The sequence below is a fragment of the Tamandua tetradactyla genome, chromosome 25, assembly GCF_023851605.1.
Source record: "Tamandua tetradactyla isolate mTamTet1 chromosome 25, mTamTet1.pri, whole genome shotgun sequence".
NCBI lineage: Eukaryota > Metazoa > Chordata > Mammalia > Pilosa > Myrmecophagidae > Tamandua > Tamandua tetradactyla.
The window spans coordinates 13,814,379-13,820,040 of record NC_135351.1 but is presented as its reverse complement, the minus strand read 5'-3'; the positions used below and the strand labels follow the sequence as shown (position 1 = coordinate 13,820,040).

General features: G+C 39.2%; 1 pseudogene; it reads left to right on the top strand.

Moving 5' to 3' along the window:
- Nucleotides 1–2,175: 2,175 nt before the first annotated feature.
- On the top strand, nucleotides 2,176–4,447 carry LOC143669158 (general transcription factor IIH subunit 1 pseudogene; annotated as a pseudogene).
- The last annotated feature ends 1,215 nt before the right edge of the window (nucleotides 4,448–5,662 follow it).

Genomic DNA, 5,662 nt, shown 5'->3' with positions numbered 1-5,662 from the left:
GGGTGATAAAAATGTTCTATAACTTGATCAGGGTAATGGTAACACAAATGTATACATTTATCAAAACCCAAAGAATTGTATACTTAAGGTCTGGACATTTCACTGACCGTAAACTTTATCCCAAATTTTGAAAAAGTTAACTCTTTGGCTTTCTCAGAATAAAAGTATAAGCTTTATGTGAATATTTTTTCTGGAAATAAAATAATTTTAGAGAGAGGAGAATAACCTAAAAGAAGTTATTTAATCCTACTGAAAAGTGTTTTGATGAGACACTACTATATTCTTGAACAGGGATAGTCATTCTTGGGTTACTCCAGGAGATACAGCAAAAAAAATTTTTAGGCCCCTTCATGAATCCCTGGTCTTATTGTGACTCAGAAATACTGATTTGGGAAAGTCCTCTCCAGGTTGACCCTCCTCTCAAACTTCATCCTCCAAACAAATGTGACTAGTGGCAACAGAAGGAGTAAAAAGAAAAAAAGAAAAGAAAAGAAAAAGAGAGAGAGAGCCAAAGCAAAAACAAACAGAACAGCTCAAGATTCACAAAGAAATAACAGAGGAAATGAAAGTTCCTCCTGGATGTGAAATAATTGCATAAATAGTGCAATCTTAATAAATGTACCATATACTTAGGGCAAGAATTAGATGAAGAAGGGCTAAAAAAAAAACACTGATCAGTTAAACATGGGCAATTCTAAAGGTCTACAATAAATTGAACCAAGTATCAAAGAAGAGCCCCAATGCAAAGCCAATCAATCAAATAATCCTAGGTAAGAGATAGAAGCTAACCTTCAGAATAAGTCCATCAAAATAATCAGATGCCTACTCATCAGCAAAAAAATTACAAGCCATACTAACAAACAGAAAGGTATGGCCCAATCAAAGGAACAAATTAAAACTCCAGAAAAGAGGGCCACGGTGGCTCAGCAGGCAAGAATGCTTGCCTGCCATGCAGAGGACCTGAGTTTGATTCCTGGTGCCTGCCCATGTTAAAAAAAAAAAAAAGTAATAGAAATCTTCAGAGAAAAGACAGAATTTGGAAAACCTAATCAAAGATGTTCAAACAAATCTCCTAAATCTATTCAAGGAAACAAAGAAAAATATGTCTAAAGAGATAAAGGATACAAAGACACTGAATGAGCACAAAGAAGAATTTGAAAGTATGAAACAACAAACAACAGAATTTATAGGAATGAAAGTCACAAAAGAAGAGATTAAAAATACACTTAATGCATACAACAGTAGATTTGAAGAGGCAGAAGAAAGCTTTAATGAACTTGAAGATTGAAGATTGAAGAGAGGACAATCTAAATCTCACAAAGAACAGATAGAGAAAAGAATGGAAGAAAAATTGAGCAGAGTCCCAGGATATTGAATGACAGCATGAAGCATGCAAACCATAAACATTGTGGGTGTCCCAGAAGGCAAAGAGGAGGGAATAGGGGATTGTGTTAGTTTGCAAGCTGCCAGAATGCAATATATCAAAACTGGAATGGCTTTCAAAAAGCAGAATTTACTAAGTTACAAGTTTAAAGTTCTAAGGAAGTGAAAGTATCCAAATTTAGGCACCAAAGAAGAGGTTACCTTCACTCAAGAAAGGTCAATGGGTCAGGAGCACCTCTGTCAGCTGGTTAGTCCTGTGGCTGGCACCTGCTGGTTCCTTGCTCCCGGGCTTCATTGCTTTTAGCCTCTGCTCCTATGGGGGCTCCTCACTTTACTTATCCAGGGCTAGCTTTCATCTCTTGGCTTTCCTTGGCTCTCTCCAGGTTCTGGCTTGCTTAACATTGCATGGGAATGTTAGCTGGGCTCCATGCATCTCCAAATATCTGTGTCTATGTTCTCCACATGTCCACATTTGCGCCAGCCCTGCCTTGAAGTTTCTGTCATCTCTGAGGCTTCTGTCATTCCTGTAGGCTCTGTCCTTTCTGTCATTTCTGGCTCTCTCCTAAATGTTTTCACTTGCACAGGATTCCAGTAAACTAATCAAGAACCACCTGGAATGGGTGATCATCTCCATTTAATCAAAAGTCACACCCAAAATCGGGTGTGCCACATCTTCATGGAGATAATCTGATCAGAAATTCCCAGCCCACAGTACTGAGTCAGGATTAAAAGAAACAGCTGCCTCCACAAGATGGAATCAGGATTAAAATATGGCTTGTCGGTGTGCTTCCGGTCACGTGCCTTCAGGGTTCTCGCAACCAGCGATGGAGGCGAGACCCCCCAGTAACCCGGGTGGTGGCGACAGCGACGGCGGCGGCTACTGGGTTTCAGTCTTTTCCTGGCAGCGGTTTTAAGAAGTGCGGTAGAGCTCCACCCGCCCCAGCCTGGTTAATTACTCCCTGACCAGGGCCGTAGCTCCCGCCTGCTCTTCTAGATACCATGGCAACTTCATCTGAAGAAGTTCTGCTGATTGTAAAGAAGGTGCATCAAAAGAAGCAAGATGGAGCACTGTACCTCATGGCAGAAAGAATTGCTTGGGCACCTGAAGGCAAAGATAGATTTACAATCAGCCATATGTATGCGGACATTAAATGCCAGAAAATCAGTCCAGAAGGAAAAGCCAAAATTCAACTTCAGCTGGTCCTGCACGCAGGGGACACAACTAACTTCCATTTTTCCAATGAAAGCACAGCAGTGAAAGAACGAGATGTAGTGAAGGATCTTCTTCAGCAGCTGCTGCCAAAATTTAAGAGGAAAGCAAATAAAGAACTGGCAGAGAAAAACAGAATGCTGCAAGAAGATCCTGTTTTGTTTCAGCTTTATAAAGACCTTGTTGTGAGTCAAGTGATAAGCGCTGAGGAATTCTGGGCCAATCGTTTAAATGTGAATGCAAGGATAGTTCATCAACATCCAATCATAAGCAGGATGTTGGCATTTCGGCAGCATTTCTGGCTGATGTCCGGCCCCAAACAGATGGCTGAAATGGTTTGAGATATAATTTAACCTCTGATATCATTGAGTCCATATTTAGGACTCACCCAGCAGTAAAAATGAAATATGCAGAAAATGTTCCCCACAATATGACAGAAAAGGAATTTTGGACACGTTTTTTCCAGTCCCATTATTTTCACAGGGACCGACTGAATACAGGGACAAAGGACCTCTTTGCAGAATGTGCCAAAATAGATGAAAAAGGATTGAAAACAATGGTTTCATTAGGAGTGAGAAACCCACTACTAGGTTTGACAGCTTTGGAAGATAAATCATTAGATGAGGGCTATGGCATTTCCTCCGTGCCATCTACTTCCAATTCTACTAAATCCATAAAGGAGAATAGCAATGCTGCCATCATTAAGAGATCTATCCATCACAGTGCTATGGTCCTAGCAGCAGGTCTCCGGAAACAAGATGCACAAAATGAGCAAAATGGTGAGCCCAGCAGTATGGATGGGAATTCCAGAGATGCAGACTGCTTTCAACCAGCAGTCAAAAGGGCAAAGTTACAGGAGTCTATTGAATATGAAGACTTGGGAAGAAATAATTCCATAAAAACAATTGCACTGAACCTCAAGAAGTCAGATAGGTATTACCATGGTGAACTCCAATCCAGTCACTACAGTATGCAACAAGTCAGGAATTATTAATTATTAATTCTTTTCAAAGTATTAGATAAGAAATGGAAGCTTATACACCCAAATTAACTCAGGTTCTCTCAAGTAGTGCAGCCAGTAGTACCATTGCAGCCCTGTCACCCGGAGGGGCACTTATGCAGGGAGGGACACAGCATGCTATAAACCAGATGGTGCCAAATGATATTCAGTCTGAATTGAAACACTTGTATGTGGCTGTTGGAGAACTTCTACGGCACTTCTGGTCCTGCTTTCCTGTTAATACACCATTCCTAGAAGAAAAGGCAGTGAAGATGAAAAGCCATTTGGAACGATTCCAAGTGACAAAGCTCTGCCCATTCCAAGAAAAAATTCGAAGACAGTATTTAAGCACAAATCTAGTAAGTCACATAGAAGAGATGCTCCAGACAGATTACAGAAAGCTCCACACGTGGCAGTCACGGCGCATGATGAAGAAAACGTGAAGTGACTATGACTCTCACAGGTTTTGTGAGATTAAGAGAACTCTGATCTGCAGTAACTCTGGAAACCTGACCTGACTGACGTGCAGATCATCACACAGAAGTTACAAGAAACATCTGCATCATGTGGACTTTTGAAGCTGATGCGTATTGTACTTGCACATTGTGAAGTGAAAGGAGGAAAGGAACTGTGGTTAAACTAAAAACTGGGGAGGTAAATTAAGGCAGAACCAAAATGAGCTAAGTTGCATATATATATATATATATATTTGAAAAAAACACTGTTTACTGCAGTTACTCAGGAACTGCTTTTGATTCACATTAAGCTGCTTTCAGAAATTTAAAAAGACAAAAAAAAACAAAACACTTTTTTAAAGGGTGCATTGATAAAATCTGAGGTTTTTTTTCCTGTGTGAATTTTTTTTCTTAAGTTTATGACACAGGGTAGACCTTAAGTATTTCTTCTCCATCCTCCACTTGAATCCTCAAGTTTTACTAAATTCTAGTTGTACCTTAGATCAGCAAGTTTTTTTAAAAGTACTTTAAAATAAAGCAAAGACTATCGCTCAGCCATCAGGAATCAGTTATAGTCAGAAGACATCTTTGGTCCTGTGTTTCCTACGGAAATAAGAAACAATAAATATTGCACTGAATGTTTGTGGTTTGGGATCCCTAAATGGTAGAGGAAACATAATTGCAGAGTTGTGTGGGATTTTTATGCAGAATTTTGTCAGAAGACAATGGTGCTGCATGTTTTTCTTTGAGTGCAAATGTACATTGCTAAGATTTTTTTTTTTAAGATGGCATGTGCTTTAAAAAGAAGAAATTGCATTTTTAAGAGTTTAAAAATCTTATGAGTGAGAAATATAAGAAATCTTACTTATTTTCATCTCTGTAGAAGAAATAAAAGATGTTTCTCATAAAAAAAATATGGCTTGTCTGGGGTGCATAATACCTTCAAATCAGCATAGGAATGAAAGAATATTTGAGAAAATAATGGTAAAAACTATCCAAACTCTTATGAAAGAAATAAATGTACATATCCAAGAGGCATAACATACTTACTCCAAGTACAGTAAATGTGAAAAGACCTACTCTGAGACATATACTAATAAGAATGTCAAAGGCCAAAGATAAGAGAATCCTGAAAACAGCAAGAGAAAATTGATTTGTCATGTATAAGGGAACAGTAAAAAGAATAAGTGCTGATTTCTCAGCAGAAACCAGGAAGATGAGAAGTCAGCAGTATGATATAGTTAAGGTATTGAAGGAGAAAAACTATCAGCCAAGAATTCTTTATCCAGCAAAATGGTCCTTCAAAAATGAGGGAAAGCAGGCCACAGTGGCTTAGCAGGCAGAGTTCTCACCTGTCATGCCAGAGACCTGGGTTCAGTTCCCGGTGCCTACCCATGCAAGGAAAAAAAAAAAAGCAATTTATCTTTTTTAGGTGGGCAACAGCAGCTCAGTGGCAGAGTTCTTGCCTGCCATGCCAGAGACCCGGGTTCGACTCCCAGTGCCTGCCCATGTTAAAAAAAAAAAAAGAAAAAAGAAAGAAAAAATGAGGGAGAGTTTAAAACATTCACAGATAAGCAGAAGCTGAGAGAATTTGTTAACAAGAGACCAACCCTA